Below are 20,954 nucleotides of genomic sequence, written 5' to 3' on the forward strand. Positions count from 1 at the left end.
TTTTTATTTCTGCTTGGAAACATCCTGATGCATTTTTAATCTTTCAGAGGACTAAATGGCATTGGTTTATAGTTATGCTGTAGGATACATACAACTTGTCTTACATTCTACCTACCTCAGGAGCTAGAACTTCAATCTTTTTGCTCTGAGAAATGTTGACAGATACTATGTAGAGTTTTGTTTGTGTTTTTGTTTTCTTTAGGGTTAAACTTGCAAGGTAGCCAGTAGAGTAGTAAGAAATATGGGCACTAATCCTTGCAATTTGCTCACAGGGAATAATTGCCATATATGCAAGCTCTTATGTATATTGCAGCCAAAATGCACTAGGGTTTTCACGTACAATTATTTTTGCTACATGGTATAACTGTAAGATGATTAGTATCATACTTGTGTAATACTTGGTTTGATTTCATGTGTGAAATACTGAAATCTTGAAACAAGCCTGTAGATTTTCTTGCTTTGGCTTTTCCTGTTCTTCTTACAGTTAAGAATGAGAAAGATATGGAGACTTACCATCTTCATTGCTATTTGCCCTGGACATCTGCCTTGTGGACTCCAGAACATGTGTTCCAAATTGTTGCTGTGTCTGTAGAATGAAATCTGTTTTTAGCTTGCTGAATAGAAGCTTTACTTTTCTTGTTGTGGTCTATCAGACTTCTACAAGAAAATGAAGCTTTTCTTTAAATGTATTTTTCAGCTTCTAGAATTCTCTGCTGTTTCTAAGTAGCCCTAAAATATTGGATCCAGAGCTTTTCTTCAGTTGGTTATCCTACTAACTGAAGTCCTCACCCAGTCAGATTTAAGATTGTAGGGAGAAACTTTATTGTAAGGAATGCCCCTAGCAAGCAGGGAGTTGTATCTCTCCTATCCTCGCTAAATCCCACATCCTCTTGAATCAAAAGCTTGCAGTGAAGTCTCTCAAATCATGTGAGGGGAATAGAATGTTACATTGAATGTAGCAGTGAAGTCTGTTCTGAGTTAAGTGTAAAAATGAGTAATATACCATCTGTTTAATTTCTTAATTTCTAAAATTGTGTCACGTTTTTAGGCTTACAGTAGTGTACTTCTCTTTCAAGTTAAGTCCTGCAGCTCACCTCAAACAGATTTGTCTGGTTTAAAGCAAAGTAAGCTGATGAATAATAAGCCTTTTTTATAACTAAAAAGGTGTATAAACTGAAGTCCAACATCTAATACAAAAGAGCTTCTGATCTTACTCTCCAAATCTAAGCTTTCCTCATCCCATTCTTTGTTACTTCAAAGCTGATGCCAGCAGGGAAAGGAGTAAATTTGAGCATCAAAATCTGCTGAGACAAAACAAAAGAGAAGACTTCTTAAGACCCCACAACCCCTTACTATCCTCTGATTCTGATTTAAAATAAAGTCCTTTCTGCATGCAGAAGTTTGCCCCCCCCCATGATTTGAGGATTACCAAGTATTACAGAAGAACAAGGAATAAGTAACCTGCTTGCCTTTCTGGTTCCCTGCAGGTGAAGCATTTGGGTATTTGCAGCAAACATGCCTGTTCTTTTTATGGAGACTTACCATCTTCATTTCTGATTACCCTGGACATCTTCCTGGTGGACTCTAGGACATGTGTTCCAAACTGTTGCTGTTTTTGTAGAGTTCTTTATTTACCCAAAGCTGTGAAGGTAAGTCAGCAATGTTGAGAGTTTTTGTGGGTCATCAGAAAAGCTAAGGATGGGTAACGTGGTGGCAGGAGCAACACATGTACTGTGAATGAGCACAACCTACTGGGTGTGTAAGTGAATATTTGTCAAAAGATTTTGAAGAGCAGAACAGCTGTATGGACTTAGGTCCACAAGTGTTAATGTGGCCCATTTAAATATCTTCTTTATTGTATAGTCCTTTTCAATCTTCTCACTTCAGATAGGTCATAAGATAAATGTCCTTCCTCACCAGCTAATAGCGTTGTTGTCCATATCCTTTTGTTTTCTTTCGTTACCAGTAAGGTTGCTTTAACCCTCAGTCATTAACCATCAGTCATTAAAGTTCCTTCAAATGTACCTGTAAATCAATCTTGCTCTTTTCGCACTGAAACATTTTAGAGCCTGTTTGAATGTCTTAGAACACAACTAAGCTAATTAGCTACTACACATGTGGGAGTAGACAATTAACAGCTGCCTTACCGTCAGAGTTGGGGTCAAGCAGTGCTGAATGTCCTTCTCCTTAGAGCTTCTTACCTGGGCCTGCTTTCCATATGTATCATGGGATACTGCAGTCATTGGGATGGACTAATGTCTATAGCCTGTCCTTCTTGCCATGCAGACATCTGAGTGTGTGGATTTTGTATTTCTGGTCAGATTTTTTGTTTCTCCCTGACTTTCTAACAAACTCTGTATAACATTTGGGGTCAGGCCAGGTTGCAGGCCAGTGTTGTAGATTTGCCTGAGAGAGAGAATTTGCAGGATCTCTATGGTATCCCAGTTTTGAATCTGACTGCACACCCTCTTAGTAAAACACAAGTGCTGTGTGAAATGGTATACACAAAGGATGGTGCCTTCCTACTTTTGTGTCCAGTCCCTGAACACTAAATTATAAATGTCTTTCAGTGAAGGGTTTATTTCTGCAATTGAAATTTGCACCTTTTGAAGTACCAAGATTTCTATACAAATGCTTCTATCAATACATTAGCAAAAAGGGGGGATAAGGAGATTCTCCATATTCTGTTGAATGTAGGAGGAAACAATGACAAATGATGAGGAAAAGGCTGAGGTACTTAATGCCTTCTTCACTCCGTCTAGTAGTAAACGCAGTTATTGTCTGGGTAGCCAGCCTCCTGAGCTGGAAGACAGGGACAGGCAGCAGGATGAAGCCCCCATAATCCAAGGGTAAATGGTAAGTAAAGGATCAGCAAGAGCTACCAAAGGCTACTGAGGGAGGTGGCAGAAGTGCTTATCACTACTTCCCATTGCTGATCAGCAGCCCTGCTTAACAGGGACGTCCCAAATGGTTGGAAGTTAAGTGTCACATTTGCCATCTACAAGAAGAGGCAAAAGGAGGACCCGAGGACCTACAGGCCTGACCTCAGTGCTGGGGAAGGTGATGGGGCAGATCTTGAGTGCAATCACACAGCACATCCAGGACAACCAGGGAATCTGCACCAGCCAGCAGGGGTTTAGGAAACAGGTCCTGCTTGACCAGGCTGGTGTCATATAACCTGCTTAGTGAATGAGGGAAAGACTGGATGTTACTTGTCTAAACTTGAGTAAGGCCTTTGACACTGTCTGCCACATTTTCCTTGAGAAAAAGTGGCTGTTCATGACTTAGCCAGGTTTACTCCTTGCTAGGTAAAAACTGGCTGGAGGGCTGGACCCAGAAATTGGTGGTGAATGGAGTTTAAGCTGGTCGGTATTTGGTCACAAATGGTGTTCCCCAGTATTGGAGGCCAGGACATATTGGGACCAGTTCCATTTAATATCATCAGCGAACTGGATGAGGGGATTGAGTATACCCTCATTTTGCAGGTTTTCTGCCCAAACTGAGCAGGGGTGTTTCTCCTGGAGGGTAGGAAGGCTCTGCAGAGGAATCTCGACAGGCTGGTGTGCTGAGGCCAATGGCATGAGGTTCAACAACACAAAGTGCCAGACCCTGCCCTCGGGTCACAATGACCTCATGCCCTGCTATAGGTTTGGGGAAGGTGGGTGGAAGATGCCCACAGCAAAAGGAGTGGGGGGTGATGGTTGACAGTGGCTGAACAGGAGCCAGTGGGTGCCCAAGTGGCCAAGAAGGCCAATGTGGCAGCCTGGCCTGTGTCAGCAATGTGGCCAGCAGGAGCAGGGCAGTTGTTGTGCTGTACTTACCATTGGTGAAGGTGCACCTTGAATACTGTGTCCAGTTCTGGGCCCCTCACTGCAACAAGGACATTGAGGTGCTGCAGCATGTCCAGAGGAGGGCAACAGAGCTGGTGAAGGGTCTGGAGCACAAGTCCTATGAGCTGCAGAAGGGAGCTGGGGATGTTTGGGGTAAAGGAGGCTTGAGGGGAGCTGTGTCACTATCAACAGCTTCCTGAATGGGGGTTGTAATGAGCGGGGGGCAGTCTCTTCTTCCAGGTCACAAGCAGTAGGACAAGCAAGAGGAAAGGGCCTCAAATTGCATCAGGGGAAGTTTAGTTTGGATATTAGGGAAAATTTTGTCACTGAAGGGTTTATCAGCCTTTGGAAAAGGCTGCCCAGGGAGGTGGCTGAGTCACCATCCCTGGAGGTATTTAAAAAGACATATAGATGTGGCACTTAGGGTCATGGTTTACTGGTGCACTTGGCAGTGTTAGGCTAGTGGTTGAACACAATGATCTGAAAGGTCTTTTTCAACCTAAATGATTTTATGGTTCTATGACTGTCAGTAGCATATGTTAAATAATGTCATAACATTTTGTGTAGAGCAATTATAATTTAAAGAATAACCCTCATTCCATCTATTGCTTGGCTTGAAGGTAAAACTTAGTGTAGCCTGTTACTATTGTTAGAGTGCACAGCAGTCGTAATGCTGGAGTTCTCAACCCACTGTGTACCAAGGGGTTAATTTGTTTCCATCACTGGGGATTTGAATTCCTTGTCTGTGCTGAGGTCACTGTCACTGTTAAATGACAGATGTCTTTCTGAAAATCCCTTGCATCTTTCCTTGTGCTGTAAAGTTCAGTGACTGCAATAACAGGGTGTTGTTCTTTAATAACTGTTAAATTTATTCTTTAGAGAATTTACAAAGATGTCCTATTGCTCTGGGAGAGCTCCCTTGATGCCGAACTCTGCATTTTCTTTTTGCATAATGCCTACAGATTTAGAGCCACTGTACTCCCAGTTGTATAGCTGCTGTATCCCTTGTTCAGTGCTGCTGAAATACTCGTAAATCTCCTTTCTTCTAGTGGCTTTGTGCAGCAGCTGGGGTATGACAATAAGGTCCCTGATCTATAATTCCAGACAGCCCCGGAGGGTGAACAGATCGACCAATCCTCATCCCCAACGTAAGCCCAGGGAACTCGCTGTCCCTGGGAGGTAGTTGTCTAATGCTTTCTATTTGTATTCTGCATGAAACTCTTCTTGATGCTGGACTGTTGTTCACTTAGAGAATTATCCAGTGCACAGTATATAAACTCCCACTAGAGATTGAATGCATGTAAATAAAGCATGCCTTAAGTCTAGCATAATGTAACTTTAAGTGAGAAGAAATAGACTCAATCTAAGCACCTTGTAAAGCTGCATTCACTGCTAAGATCTGCACAATGCAGTCACAATCTGCATTTCTATGTCACACGGATAAGAGGTAAGGAGGACAGCTGTATAGGTTTTCTAATTCCAGGGATTTCCTGGCTTTTTATTGATTTAATGAGAATACAACACTGGCCTTTTAAAATAACATCTGTTTTTAAATACTCTTGTAAAATAGCAACATTTATGTTGTAACAAAGAGACATAGTTTGAAAAATGTGATTGATTGACCTTTATGCTACACACGCCTCATGAAAATGTTACTTCATACTCTGTTTTCACACCACCTAAAAGCCTGGCAGGCATTTCAGAGTACAGACAGAAGATGATCCTTGCCCTATAGCTGTTGCTATCTCCTTGTAATCTCTAGCTATATTCACTTCAGCTGTATGATTTTTGCAACTTTCATGTCTGTGTAGCAGCATTGACATGTATTTGAACTATAAATTATTTAGAACATATCTACTCGAAAGCTGGCACTCGTTTACTCCTAAACCTCCATCATCTGCTTAAACATTGAGATTAATGAGGTGTAAAAGGCTATTTTTAAGTGTGAGGCATTATGTACATGCTATCAGTCTTTGATTGCACTTGGTTTATCCAGGCATCTTTAATGCTGACAAAATTGTCATACTATTTTTATTTTCTGCAACATCTTTAAAGGCGATGAAACTGCTTCAGTTTAGTGATTTCCTATTTTCCAGAAATAGATATTCAGTATATGGAAAGTAGTCACATTTTGATAGAAGCAGTGTGCTCTGTGCCAAGGCCCCCCCTGTATCGAGGAAGTTTTGGACATTAAATTAGGCCAAAATAAGGAAAGACCTTCACTGAAAAGAACTAGCTTGCTTCCATTTCACAGAGTTTTCAAACAGTCCCATTATCATTTTGCTTCTTACCACAAATGCTCACAGACTTATCAAACTTCTTTCACAGTGTTTGAAACATTTTTCTTTATGATTGTTTTTTGATAAAGTATAAGTATTTCAGAATCTTTAAGGTATGAAAGATAACAATATGGGACGTTTTAAATGCAGCAGGACTTTTTAGTGAAAGTTTTAGTCTTACGAAAAGGCATTCTTTCAAGCAAAAAGCCCCCAACTTCCTGCCTTACAGAAGTTGTGGGTCTCAGAATGTGAATTTTGCTTGCTGTTTTTCTAGGTGCTGTAGCCTTTACTTCTTTTCATGCATATCATAATTACTTATCTAATTTCCATGGAAGTTATCTGAGAGAACATGTCAAATCAGAGGCAGCTAAATTCCATTTACTTGTTAGGATATAATCTACATTTACTCTTTTGCTCTCTTCTAAGTGTCTTTTGCACCATTCAGAGCCTTTCATATCTCAAGCCTGTGGAGGGTGCAATAATGTGCCAGGGTACCCTGTTGTGCTAATTGCTCTTTCTACATATTAACTTTGTCAAATCTCATTTGTTAGGTTGATGTCATTGTTGTAAATCAAGACTGACATACTTTCTCTTCTGCCTTTCTTATTCCTTCTGCCTGTATCACATTTCCTTTTCCACTCATGGCCTCTAATTTGTCATCAAAATGGTAAGGACATTTTATACAGACTGATTTCTTCTTCCTTATCCCACAGTGTTCTCTTACTGTTTTTGCCAACCTGAATCAATGATTGGAAGTGTAAGCATGGCAGACAGGCAAGTATTAATCTTTGAGAGAACATAAAAAAGGATATTTAAATCCAGATGCAATTGTAGCACTGAACACATAAGCTCAGATAGATCTAACTTCAGTGTACCTTTTGTTTTTCAAAACTGAAGTGCCTGAGATTTTAAGTAACTAAAATAAGACATGCAAAATGCATAACAAGAATGCAATGTTTCATGAGTCTTTTAATTTCAGACCCCTACTCACTTCCTGTAAGAGGTTTTTAATTGTTTAGCTCCTGCGAATTTTTTTTCCAAATGGAGTTTGGCCATAATTTCCTTCCTCCCCCATGTTATTGGGGAATTATTTTTTCTTAACTTAAGAAAAATAATCCCTATTATAAGCGGCTTGATTTTTATTTTTTGTACGTTTAAATCAATGTTCATATTTTTATAAAATCCTTTTGGACCTTTTTGGCAGACTGTCATAAAAGCTCAAGCTCATTAGCCTTTTCTAACATTACAGAAATAGTATAAAAATGCAGACTATTTATATTTTGCTCATCATATTCCCTAGCAATAGTACATTTCTACTCCTTGTTTTGTTGCACTTGCATGACTGAGTACAGTTTTGATGATACTACTTCAAAATCCTTAATTGACCTCATAAAACTTCTTATATTTGTTCTTTTCCTCTGAGGAGGTCAGAAAACATAACCCTTCACAGGAGACCAGGCTTCAGGTTGCTGCAGTTCTGTCAGTGGAGGTGAACTACGTAATTAAAGTTGTATTGGTTGGATCCTTTACAACCACCTCAATTTGAAGTGGTTTATGTGTTAGGAAAGGATTACTTTGAAGAAGTTTTGTTGTGGCCCTTCTTGTTTCTTATTTGTTTGCCTGCTCTTTGGGAGCACTGGTAGTTAACAAAACAAGACCAAACAAAAAAAACTCCAAACAAAACACCAAAGTGTTCTTGAATGAGTGGTAGTATCACAGTGAAGCATTTCTTTAGAAGTAACTGAATAAGAGTCAAGCAAGGATTCTCTGCTTGTGTTTAGCTCTTCCAAAGACTTCTGATGTTTTGTGGGAATTCATTAATCTTCTCATTTGGATAAGGAAATTATAAAAGTTAATAAAGCAGCTGAAAATATTTTGAGATTCCAAGTGAGAGAGTCTACCACAGAATTGCGTATTTTGTTGCTACCGTGACTTAATAACCCCAGGACTTCTGTGTTCTTTTCTTGAAGAAGACGCTTTCATTTAATTCCTTTTTCATGAGCAAAATTTAATTCCTTTTTCATGTGCTGGCTCAGTGTTTCACTCCTTGAATTTCCAAAGTGGCTCTCCATGGTTTCCATTCAAAAGCTTGTTATTTCTTGTATTTGAAGCTCATCAGGTTTTCAGGTCCTCTTGAAAGACTTGGGGTTTTTTTGGTTGGTTTTTTTTTTTTTTTTTTTCTGGGAAGTTCACAAAAAAAAGAAGTTATTCTTTAAAACAAGCTCAGGATTAAAAAGAAACCCCAACAAAGTCTGAATTGCTGAGTCTGTCTGGCTATCTGTCTTTAGACTTTATAATGGAGCCCACTGGTGTAGTTTCTGTGCAGCAGTGTGGTTAATAAAATGAGATCCCAAGTGAACTTGGAGGCTTTTTATCCTCTGTGGTGGTAGACAGCAGAGCCTGGTGTAATCCTGAGATGATCAGTGTTGATTTGTTAGCTTTGTCAGGGAGTGGAACCTAGACCATGACTGAGAAAAGGCCTTTTTGCCCCTTCTCACTCACTAGATAGTGCATGCTCTTCTTACATCTTTACAAGCTTTACAGAACAGGAGCTGTCTCAGAAGTTTTGCCATTAACCCTAACAAAAAGTAACTTTTATTCACCATCCTGAGCTTTAGATTTTAGTAAGAATCAGATCTGAAGGGTTGCTTATATAACTGGAATAAAATATGTTGAGACAACCATTAGTGGGTCTCACTCTGTGTGAAGAAGAGATTTTCTCTGGAGCAAATCAAGACCATGTCTAAAAAAGGCACACTCAATTAACAAAGAGGATGCAGCCTGTATTCTTACACTCAGTAGATGCAAATGCTTCATTACATTTTAAGGTTAATGATTTACTCTGGATGTTTGACCTGGTGTGCTGTAGTGTGCAATACAAGTAGCATGAGTCATCTGTCTCAGTTTAGGACTTCATTACAATACAGTGGGCGTTCATTATATTTCATGTACGCCTACTTTTGGCTGATGGCTTCACTAACAAAAGATGAGCTGGCAGGGTGGAAGGTGTCTCCTTAGCTCTTAATGTCATATCAGCAATAGCTGGTTTATTCCTATTAGGTTTTAGCCATTGTGGTATTTAGGACATTTCCTCAGTCTTTTGATTTCATAGAACCGACATTGGAAATATTCACGGGAAGATTATCTTGTGCTTCAGTGACAGAGGAGGATGGACAGAAAATGGCATTCAAGGAGGAGGTTTTTTTTCTTTTGATGTTTTAATTAAGGGAGTATTAAGAGAAAGCAGTGAACAAACTGCAGGTTTAAAAAGGAGGGGTAAAACTGTTGACATCTAAATTAACAGTGTCTGAGTGTAGTAATGATTGTATTGATTCTGTGATCACAAGTATTTAGCACAAATGAAACTTAAGTTTCTCATGGAAAAAGGAGAGTAATGGAGAGAGATTCTGTTGTTCTGTTTCAGTCATTTCAGTCATAGATGTTCAGGCACCTTTTAGTGCAACAGAAAGAAAATCAGAGCAGACTGATTCCTGCTTTCTTGTCCAGGTCTTGCCTTATGCAACAGCAAAGCAAACTCAGAATTTTTGAGGAATATAGCTTGTAAAAAGACTGTGAGAGAAAGCAGAGGTAGAAACATTGCTGTTGTCCTTCATGCACTGAAATGGAGTGTCTTTGGCTGTGGGAAACCATGCTGGTAGCTTTGGTAAGGGATGACTAAATGAGTAATTTTGGGATGGTATCTTACAGCTGAATATAATTAAAAGCGTTTAGCAATCATTCCTCCAATGGCACTTCTCATGTTTAATCATGAACTGATTTGTTGGTTGGTTTTTATTATATTTTCCAAATAGTTTCAGAGAATTCATAAAGCATTTACAGCATGACAGGCCAGTCAGTCTCATCTCAGTGCCTGGCAGGATTGTGCAGCAGATCCTCCTAAAACTTATGCAAAGGCATGTGGAAAATTAGGTGATAGGTAACAGCCCACATGGCTCTGCTAAGGGAAAATGAGCCTTCTACATAGGGAGTTAGTGCTGGTGGATCAAGGAAGTACAACTGATATCATCTACCCGGACTTGTGCAAAGCATTTGACACTACCCTAACAAGAGATCCTTGTCTCTAAACGGGGCAGGCACAGATTTGATGGATGCACTACCTTGAATGAGCCCAGTTGAGGGCACCAGAGATGATCAGTGGGCTGGAGCACCTCTCCTGTGAAAACAGGCTGAGAGAATTGGAGTTCATCAGCCTGGAATTGGGGAGAGCTTAGAGCCCCTTCCAGTACCTGGAGGGTCTGCAAGAGAGCTGGAAAGGCACTTTTCACAAAGACAAGTAATGATAGAACGAGGGGGAATGGCTTTAAACTGAAAAAGGGTAGGTTTAAATTGGAGTAAAAATAAATTCTTTACTGTGTGGGTGGTGAGGCACTGGAACAGGTTGTCCAGGGAAGCCTTGATGGGTCTTTGAGCAGCCCATTCCATTGGAAGGTGTCCCTGCCCATGGCAGGGTGTGTTGGAATTGTATGATCTTGGTCTCCCTCACTGGAGATACTAAAGAATCATCTGGATGCAGTCCTGTGTAGTGTGCTCTGGGAAGAGTCTGTTCAAGCAGGGAGGTTGGACCAGATGGTGCCATTGTTCCTTCCCACCTTTCCCACCTGGTGATTGATTCTGTCATTTTCAAGTCCTTTCCAACATAAAAACATGCTTCCTCATTTAAATTCAGTCAACGGGGACAATAATTGCTACTTTAATTTTCTGCTTGGTCAAGACAGATTGTGTAAATATAGCTGAATTCTGACCTCTCCTTAGAATTCTGTGGAGTCTGGGACTTCGGACCCACTTCTGATTTTTCTGTCTTGTTACACAATCTGGGAATTGACAGGTAGAGGGCAGCAAAGTTCTATTTTTTTAAGTGAAGTTCAAGCCATTTTTTAACAAGATAAATTACGATTATGTCAGTTTGATGCATTGGTTAGTATTCTTCTGATTCAAAATAAGTACAGAAATTGCAGTTGAAAATATTTGCTAAAATACAAATATAAAAGAGCCTTGCTGCAGTATGTCTTAACTGGTTGTGAAACAGCTATAAATAAAGGAAAAGAAAATCATTTGCAAGACCAGTTAAGGGCTGGCTTTTTGACATCATAGTGAGAAACTTGTGCTGGTTTGTTCCAAAATCTATAATTACAGACTGCATGCTGAATTTTTTAGCTGGAAACCAAATGACATCACCCACAGATATTTCCCACTTCACTTAAGAAAGAAAAAATGAAAAGGAATCTTGCATGCAGCTCTGAATTGATTTTTGGATAAATGCCCTATCTTTGCCTCATTTATCTCACAATGTGAAATTATTCATATGACTCAGTGGTGACACTCAATTCCCCTGTGAGTCCTTAAGTGTAGTTATGAAACGATGGCATTGAGTTGGAAATCAGTTACTCCTCCAGCATCAGTGTGTGAGCTGTAAACATTTCACAAGAGGAACAGAAAAAGCATTAAAATAAAACTACAAGTGGAAGTTAATTCTCATGAATTCACCCAAAAGGGACTATCCCATGCATTACTTCAGCCATTAATAATGAATGCTGATCATTAATGCATAAAGTGGAATTTACTTGTTAAATGCATTGGAACACACATATTGTCTTTTAGAGTGGTTATGATGTTGTACTGTTTATCTAGTACTGCTGCCTGGTTCCTGCCTGTTAGGTACTGTGAGTATGCTCTGAGTTTGAGCTCAAAGCCCTGGATTGATGAGGAAGATCAGGGTCAGAAGCTGGCAACATGCTTTACTGTCTGAAACACATCTGTGGGGAAAAAAAAACAAAACAAAACAAACAAAACTCCAAGCCTCTATTCAAATGTTCATTTTCAGAGTTAAAGTCCATGTCATGTAGCTTCTCTGAAGAGAGGGAGTTGCACAGCTATGCAAGGACTTCGAGTGGCTCACCAGGTATGAAGTGTTCAGCTTTTCTGCAGTCTGATTGAAGCTGCCAGGTTATGCATACTTGAAACCCATACTTTCAGCCACGTGCAAGTTAACAATTAATGTGACTTCTTTGTGCATAGTGGGTTAATGAATGTAGGGAAGAAGTTTGCAAAGTGGAAAAATGAAGTCTGAGTTTGAAAGGTGTAAACACAAAGATGCTGTTCATACTTTAATTGTATATTTCAGAGGTGGAAAGCATTTTGCAGATTTAAATTGTGAGACAATATTAATGCCACTCAAATATTTTAAATTATTTTTAGGAGGTTTCTGTCAAAGTAGTGTAATTGTTTTAAACATATTGCATTAATTTTGTCTCATGTGCTGGGACTTTCACTGCTGTCAACAGGTGCCCTCTTTGAATGCCATGGAGAGCACAGTTTGGCATTCACATTCATGGTCTTACTGTACTTGAGAGTTTGTATCATGTTTTGTTCATTTATCAGTTCCACTACTGTTCTTAGTTCTAAAATATCTTTTTGAAGGACATTGTATTAGATTTTCCTTGCCCTTCCTTTGTATAGAATTCCTCTTAAATCTCTCCCAGACAAAAAAGCACTCTTGAAACGCTTATTCTGGGTGAAACTGTGACCCCAAATTATTGCAGATATTTTTAAATACTTCCTGCTGTATCTAAACCAAATTTTCAGGCATATTGTTTTGAACCCCATCACATCTGGATACATTAAGTCTTAAGTTGTGTTTTGGCAATGGCTTTATTTTAGTTTTTAAAGTCTTGTTATTTATTTATGGTAACAATTTCATATACATCAAAAATGTGTTATCAAAAATTAATACACACTTGTAAACACTATTGAAGTAAGAACTATTTAAGTATTGGATTAGGAATAATATATATTTAAGTATTAAACATTTACTGCATATTAATTTTTCATATAGGTGACAAATATTTGTATCTGCAAAATAAATTGTAAGAAATGTATTAATTTTGTAGACAATGGAGTTATTAAAAAACAACAATCCATAAATCAGAAAAACAACATTAGCTAATGTGTTGCATTGTAGTCTGAACCTTTATGCTTTAAGAGCATAAAGCAGCTCTAAGCAAATTGGCTGTTTTAATTTCTGCATGGCTAATGTTTAGGAAGTATGATTAATGAATTTTTAATGCGTGTGTTGGTTTTGTGATTTTTTTGTTGTTGTTTTGTTTTGTGGTTTTTTTTTGTAGCAGAAAATTGCAAGGAGGATAAAGCCACACTTAAGGCTTTGCTGGTTTGGATCCGAGGTAGGTCCAAGACACACATTTTTGTGATCAAATCCTATCATCTAAAAATAAGCTACATTGAAAGACTGAAACACCCTTTACTATGTAACATCACAAAAGCACAGCTATAATGTGCAAAATATTGCATTTTTCATTGGCAAGGCTGTGTCTGTAGTGCTGCTGGTAAAAAACAGATTGACATTTGGTCATTATTTCTTATCAAGGGTGTTTTACTTGTAATGCTATTTGACAGCTATATTCTAGGTCTGACAGCATTGAACCAGCTTAATTCCCACTGAACTGCTCTAAATACGTGGTATTGCAATCAGTTTAACAACCCCTGGAGGCAATAAAATCTCTCCTTTGAACACACACAAGGGGAAGAAATCTAAGATTTATAAAGGGCAGCAAGTATTCAAGATAGGGGCAAAGTTTATGTGTGAGCCTATAATTGATGTTTCCTTTGTTGGAAAAGAAAGCTTGAGGATGCTTTAAGAATTAATCTTTAACAAGATCTAATCTGCACTAACAAGATCTGCTCAAGATGAGTGAGAGTAAGATATGATACCAAGAGTTTTGTCATATTCAGCCAACAATGAAAATTCAAAGGTACTCTGTAGTTTAGGAACATTTTTGAGCAGATCAAGAAACTTCACAATTAGATGTGAAATCTGCTAGAGCTCTCTGCCGCAGGTGGAGGAGTGCAGAACTCATAACCTGGGCTGCTTTTTCTCTGCCATATATTCAGGTGAGCACTCCTAAGGCTGTGAGAGCTTCCCATTATCCACTGAACATACAGGATGGGTGGGAAGGCACTATAAGCTTGCTCCTTTTGTTCTTGCAACATATAATTTGGCAGGTCAGGTAGAGACAAAACAAGGATAGATGACGATGAATTTATCAAATAGTATCTTACTTTCTAAGGGATACCCATTGCTTGAAAAAATCACTGTATTTAGTATTACCCCTCAATAAAATTTAGCTGCCACTTGGATGAATGATGGTTTTTCATCCAAATAAAGAAGAGTATTATAGAAAAGCACTGTTGTGTAATTGAATAAGATACTATTAATGCCATAGGAACATGTCATTAAAATGTATATAACAACCTTTTTATTGCATATATAGGAAGAACACAATGGAAAAAGGTTTTCAGAGTCTTCCTGGCTTCCATTTGCAGAATTACACTACAGGATTCAAACGTAACTGTCTAAAGGAAGGCTTTTTGTTCCAAGTTACCACTTGACCACTACTTTTGTATCTGTAAAGTATCAGTCAATACAGGGAGCTTGGGGACAGTCTCCCTGGTGAGGGGATGAAATAGCAGTGGTATTGAAGAGGACAGGAAATCTCAGCTTATCCTAACTTGTGAGAAAACCTCACTATGGAGAAAATTAGCACATTTCTCTGATTCCAGAAAAAGTGGATGTTATCATAGCATTGCATGGTGGAATTGTATCTTTGGTGGTAGCTGCTATTGCTGTGAGAAGCAGCAAAAACCTGAATGGGTGGCTGTGGGGCTTTGCAGGTAAAGATTGAAGCAATGTGCTGTTGTAGGGTGGGCATTGCTCCAGCAAAACCAGCTAGCTCCTCAGTGTGCTGCTTTGCTTGTTCTGCCTGCATCTGTCTGATGCAGACAAGATAAGGTTCTAGGAATTTTCCAGCTGTTTTTTCCCAGAGGTTGAGAAAACTTACCTGAAATAATTTGTCTGTCAAAATTAGTTCCTTCTAGCTCTGTTGAAGAAATAATCTTGTATAAGTAATCATATCCTGTAACATTTTTGTGGCAATAGTTGAGATTTGGGGCTGTCAGTTTGCCTCAGTACTGTTTCCGTTTTCTTCAGAAATAAAGAGAGCCTTCTTTTTTAGAGCTGGCTTTTGAATTTCTGTATAAGTATTTGTAATGGCAGAATAGATGGTTACAGGTTTGATACTGTGATATTTTCTGTGTTTATTTTTCCTTAATCAACTATACATCTGATAGTTCAGGGGAAGGGACTGTAACATGTTACAGAAAGAGGCCACTTCAGTCTCTGAGCAATAACTTCAGTTTGTGTGGAAAAGGGGAATAGGAAAACCCCTCCTGCCTGTGGTGAATAGATTACAAGGCAACATTTCTCTGTAGGTAACACTAATGTTACTAAGTACTAGTAAGGTATTACAACCTGCTAGACTTATCTTCTAAGAATATGAAAACTACCTTTGCCCCAGCTTGTGTCACTAGAACTCTGGAGAGTTTTCACCAGATGAGAAATTATCAGATGTTGCTGTCTTTTCATGTCCAGTTACAGTTACTATGTATTGTCAAAAAATACTGTATTCAGAGGTTTCCAGCAGTGCCTTCTGGCATGCCCTTGGCCACAGTATTGCTTCCATTTGAAAAGCTTCTTTTCCCCTGCTATCACTTCTGGTTTTGCAGACCTTTAAGCTGGTTAGTTAGGGTGGGTGTTTTCATGTAGTTCATGTGCCTGTTTCTGGGTGCAGGGCTCTCATGTAAGCCCAGCTGTAGAACAGTCTTGATCAAATCATAACCATGACAATCAAATACACTCTGTAACACAGCTAATTTCATCTGGCAAAACAGGCTACCTGTCTGCCTTAGTCACTTCCTTTTGTGCTCATATTCCACTTTCTGTGACTAATTTAGCAGTGTAGTTCTATCCATAAGCCCATTTATTATTATAAAATGTGATTATTTTCTTCTCTTTCTCCTTATGAAGGGTTGCAGATAGTAACTACACTAGAGACCTGTGTGAATCTGTCTTCAGACAAGTGCAGTGCTGCTGCTTTTCAAGCTGTTATTTTGGTCAAAACACAAAGATATTTTAAAATCAATTGATTCAGTGCTTATTGCCAGTAGAAACAAACTCTAAGCTCCTGCCAACATAGGCTAGTTTCAAAGAAATTTCAATGCCCCCTTTTGTAATATTGCAGTAGAAGCTCAGTTACCCCTTTCATACCTGGTAGTTTTGTGTTATCCACAAACCTCCTGCAGGAACAGACTATCCCTTTCTGCTAGACAGTACCCTGTATTGGCAAAGTGCACCTGTGGTACTGATATAAAATATACTGTAATGTACTTACTTCTATGATGCAATACTTGTATTACTAAAATATTTTGGTAATCTTTTATTTCTTACATAGCCAGAAAAAAAAAAGAAACCCAACCAAAATCTCCTCAGCAGGTTTTGAAGAGGTTGTTACTCATTAATGTGGATGAGGAAGGTTCTATTCTAAGTAATTAAAAACAAATTAAGTAGAGGCACTAAATCTTTGTCTCATAAATGAAGGTTTCATCAGGGTGAAATTATATCTCATTGGTCATGGAATGAATAATAAATGAAGCAGTGAATCTACTGGATCATTTCAAATGACTAATCTTAGTCAACCAGGTAAGTGAAGATGGCTATAAATTGGGTTAATTACTGTAGCTTGAGTTTTAACTCAACAGCTCTTAATTTCAACTTTCAAAGGCTACACAAACCAATTTTGTACTCTTAGATTATAATGAGCAGTCTTTATTCTTTAATCAGTTCATCCAGTATCTGGCTGTCTACTGTAACATTCCTTTGAAGTCGAGAAAGATCTAACATAATTGAAGAAATGTCTAACTACTTGACTCCCTCTTTTTTAATATAAAGGAATTAAACATTAATCAGACTTGTGCATCTCAATTAAGCCAATTAAAATTATCACAGAATGTAGTGCACAGAGCAATAGGTAGCTTTAATGTTTGAATACATTATCAACTTTTACCTAATGTTCCTTATTTAAGATGTTTGTTACTCAAAATGGGAATGCATGCAATGCATTAAAGAACACTACCATTGTTTAAAAAGTTTGACTAAGTTAATTTACTTAGTGTAATTGCCTACATTTATGCACAAGTTATGTTAAAATTTGTTGCATTTAGTTAAGATTAATATGTGGATTACTTTAGGTCTTCCTGCACCAGTCTAATTTCCATATGTTTTTGTGCTGATTGCTTTTTTTGGTAAGAAAAATATTATACACTATATCTGACTTAATTTATATCACAGGGAAGTATGGCTTAGTCTTTACTGGCTGATGTATATACGCAAAGTCCATATAATTACTAATAATTTGTAACAAGTGTTAATTGATAAACAATTCCCTCTGGTAGCTTAATTAAAGCTGTAGGATAGCAAGGCGATTTACAACTGGGATTGATCTCAATTAGTCAACAAAATCTGTGTAGTCTGTTCAAAGAAGAAGGAGGAAATTTAGCCTAGCGAGGCTTTGGGGATTTTGTCTTGTATTTTTCTTTTTTTTATCAAGAGAAATAAAATCACAAAGTACAGTAATGTTTTCTGCAGTTATCTACCTACTGTACACTGTGCTTATCTTTTACGCTACCCAGCACTTGTTCTTTCATTTGTTTGTTCCTTGTCAGGTTACAGAACAATATTCAAACATTTCTTTTCATTATACACAATGTGATAAAAAAGTAATTTCATACAGGGATGTACATTTTAGACTAACACCCCCAGGAGACCACAAACTAGAGAATGAAAAACATTTAAAATATGTCAGTTTTTGATCTTACTTAGAGATTTGTTTATAAACTGGCATTATGCAGCCTTAATTAAAAGATAACACAGGAAAGATGGCATTAGGGAATAACTGGATATGTGGAAGCACAGTGATCTTATAAAGTCAGCTATGCTGTTTCAGGATTCACTACTCTTTTATCATTTGGACTGATAGTAAGAATATAATCTACGAGTACTTGAAATTGCCCCTGTGGAATAAAAAAAAGTGTCATCTCTGTTTAAACTAGATCACAGACTGGCTGCAAACAGCTGCTGAAACATTAATTAATTTGTTTGCAAATAAATCATGGATATGTACTAGCTGAAAATACAGATATAAACAAGCATGAATGTTGTGCTTCTTAGATTACCTATGGATCCCTGGTTTGCCTACATTTTTAAAGATAATTGTATATGCACCAGAAAAACAAACACATAGACCAAATAATCTGAAAGAGCTGAGCCTTTTTATTAAAGTTGTTCTATAGATACATCAATGTGCTGAAATGCAAATCAGTTCCAGTGCTTTAAAAAACACACATCCATTTTACATTTGTGTAGGACTGAACCTCATTTAAGAAAGATTTGTTAATCAAAGAGAATGAAATATTTTGGTAGAGGCATATGAGTGTGGGTTTAACAAGTTTGCAGCTAAAAATACAGCTTGATTTCAGCTCTGCAATTTATTTTCCTCTGTATCCTGAATGCTCTTTTGCTAGCTGTGTGGCGTCCTCTATAAACTCTGCATTTCTTGGTACCTGCTTTTCATATCCCATCAAGGATGCTGTTCAATATCTATGGATTGTTTAGAGAAGCAGCTAAATGCTACAGCCTTGTGCTTCCCTGAGCTAGAGGTGGGGCAGGTGTACCCAAATTCACACTTGGAATGACACAGGCACTTCCTTGGGGCAAGCCTTGAGCTCTTATGGTGCTTCTTATTGTAAGGGCAAATCCTTGGCTCTTCCCAGTGCTCCCCTAGGCTCTGCATATGGTAAGCAGAGTGGGGGAAGATGACTCTGCAGGCCTTGACTCCTTGACTTAAGCTTTATTTTCAAGAGTGGAAAAAAAATAAAGGTTAGATTCTGCCAAAGGATGTGTAATATGAACGATACAAGGAGGCCTCTGGATACTAAGCAACCTTCTAGTGGCAGGCTGCTCCAACCAGACCTGTTGGTGGAGGTGGCACATGGCCAGGAAAGGTTGCACAGTCCAAATTCTGCATTCTCCAAAAATGTTATCTGCCTCACAGAGCTGCTGTCTTATGTACACAGCTTTTTCTCTGCTTTTTTAAGAGGCTTTGTTTTGAATATTTTCTAACATGATAGGTATCCTTTTTAGTCTTTGGAAAATTAAGTGTTTGCTAACAGGAAAAAAAAAATCACATTTTGACATGAAAAAATGAAGTCAGAACCCTAGGGGAAAACACAAAACTATAGAGGAGCTCACATGATGATGTGAATTTGATTTTCTTCTTCCTTCTAGGGTCTGTTTTTTGTACACTATCTGAACTGCTGTATGAAAGATCCTATTCCAAGCAGATCCTGCTATCCAGATGTTTTTGTCAGTAAAGGGATAGATTTTCTTAAGTTTGCCTCAAAATTACTTGAGCAGAATTGATTTTTGGGTACTGAAACTGCATCATGCCTTAAAATCACCTTTTCTGTAGATAGTGCAAGCTTTAGTGTTAGTTCCAAGAGCGGTCTTTGACCTCAGGGAGCACATTCCTGCCAAGCACTCAGGTGCTGTTAGCACCCAGCTGCCTCCTCCATGCCTGCTTTAATGCTGAAGAGAAAGCTTCGGGTCATTCCGTCTTTGTACTCGAGTTAACTAGAAGCCCTTTGCTTGGGCTCTCAGAATGCACTGGCTGGAGCATGAGTTCTTTCCAAATTCAAAGCCTGTTAGGGCTTTTTCAGAGGTTAATGTGACCACTCTGGATAGCATCAGTCATGTTTGTTTACCAGTCCTGCCCTGAGGTTCACCCACCAGCTGCTCCAGGTTCAGCTATTTAGCTTCTTGTGGCATAGCACTTCCACAGCCTGATTCAGTGGGATTATCTGCCTAGAAGCTTGACTTTCATATGTTTAAGGAAAGAAGGAGAAACTTTTACTTTATTTTTATTATTACTTTTGCCAGTAATACCAGCTAAGCTCTCTTTCTGTGGAAGATCTGGACCTTTGGGTTTTTTTGTGAAGGGGGAAGAAGGGTTCATCTGAATGTGTGGGCAGGAATGGCAGTACCTGCAAGCCAGTGACCTGAGGCAAGCTGTGTGCTCCTACAAGTTATAATTTTACATGAAGGATGGTGACAGCTTCCAGAAGCCAGTTTTTGTTCCCTGGTCAAACTGCTCTGTTACATCATGCAGGAGAGAAGGTTTTGTGGGTGGTGCTCTTAGAAGAAACTTTAGTGATGCTTCTATATTTCCAAAGAAATGTGGAAAAACTGAAAACTCTGAAGTTGTAACCATCACAGGTTTTGGATCAAATTAGGGAGGTACAGAAAGCTGAATTTTCCCTTTTTTTTTTTTATGTCTGGTTTTGAACTTTTACTGTGTATGCAATCATTTTGGATGAAATGTAAGCTCATTTGTGCTCACAGCAGTTAGTAAAGTCAGTGGGCAGCCAAGGATAAACAAAGTTCTCAGACCCCCTAGCATTCCAGTTTGCCATTCACTGATAGAGGTTTGTGCTGTTGTGATGACTGGATGAATCTATAATATCTCCTAACCTACACAACGTGGTGTCTGTGTGATGTATAATGTTCTCTGGGTGGAACTTTGCCATGTGCTTCCCATTTGATGTTCTTTGCAAGATCAAAATTGATGGTATGCCTTGGACTAAAATTGTCTTGTATTCTCAGAACTGACCCCTCTTTGATTCTCTCAGGGCTGTTTTTCTCTATTTTGTTGCCTGGGTTTTTGGTTGTGCTCCTCTGCCTGCTGCCTCCTTTTCCCCAGTACTGTACATATACTAAATGCTGTAAATATGCGTTCTGAAGACCTAAAGGGACTTCAGAAAAAGCTGGGAGTTCAGCCTAGGAACTTTTCAAATAACTCTGTGCTGCTGGTTTCCTTGAGAGCTTATGTCCCCTCTGTGATCAGCTTTGGAATGCTTCTTT

Source organism: Passer montanus, unplaced genomic scaffold, assembly GCF_014805655.1.
Source record: "Passer montanus isolate IOZ18808 unplaced genomic scaffold, ASM1480565v1 scaffold60, whole genome shotgun sequence".
Lineage (NCBI taxonomy): Eukaryota > Metazoa > Chordata > Aves > Passeriformes > Passeridae > Passer > Passer montanus.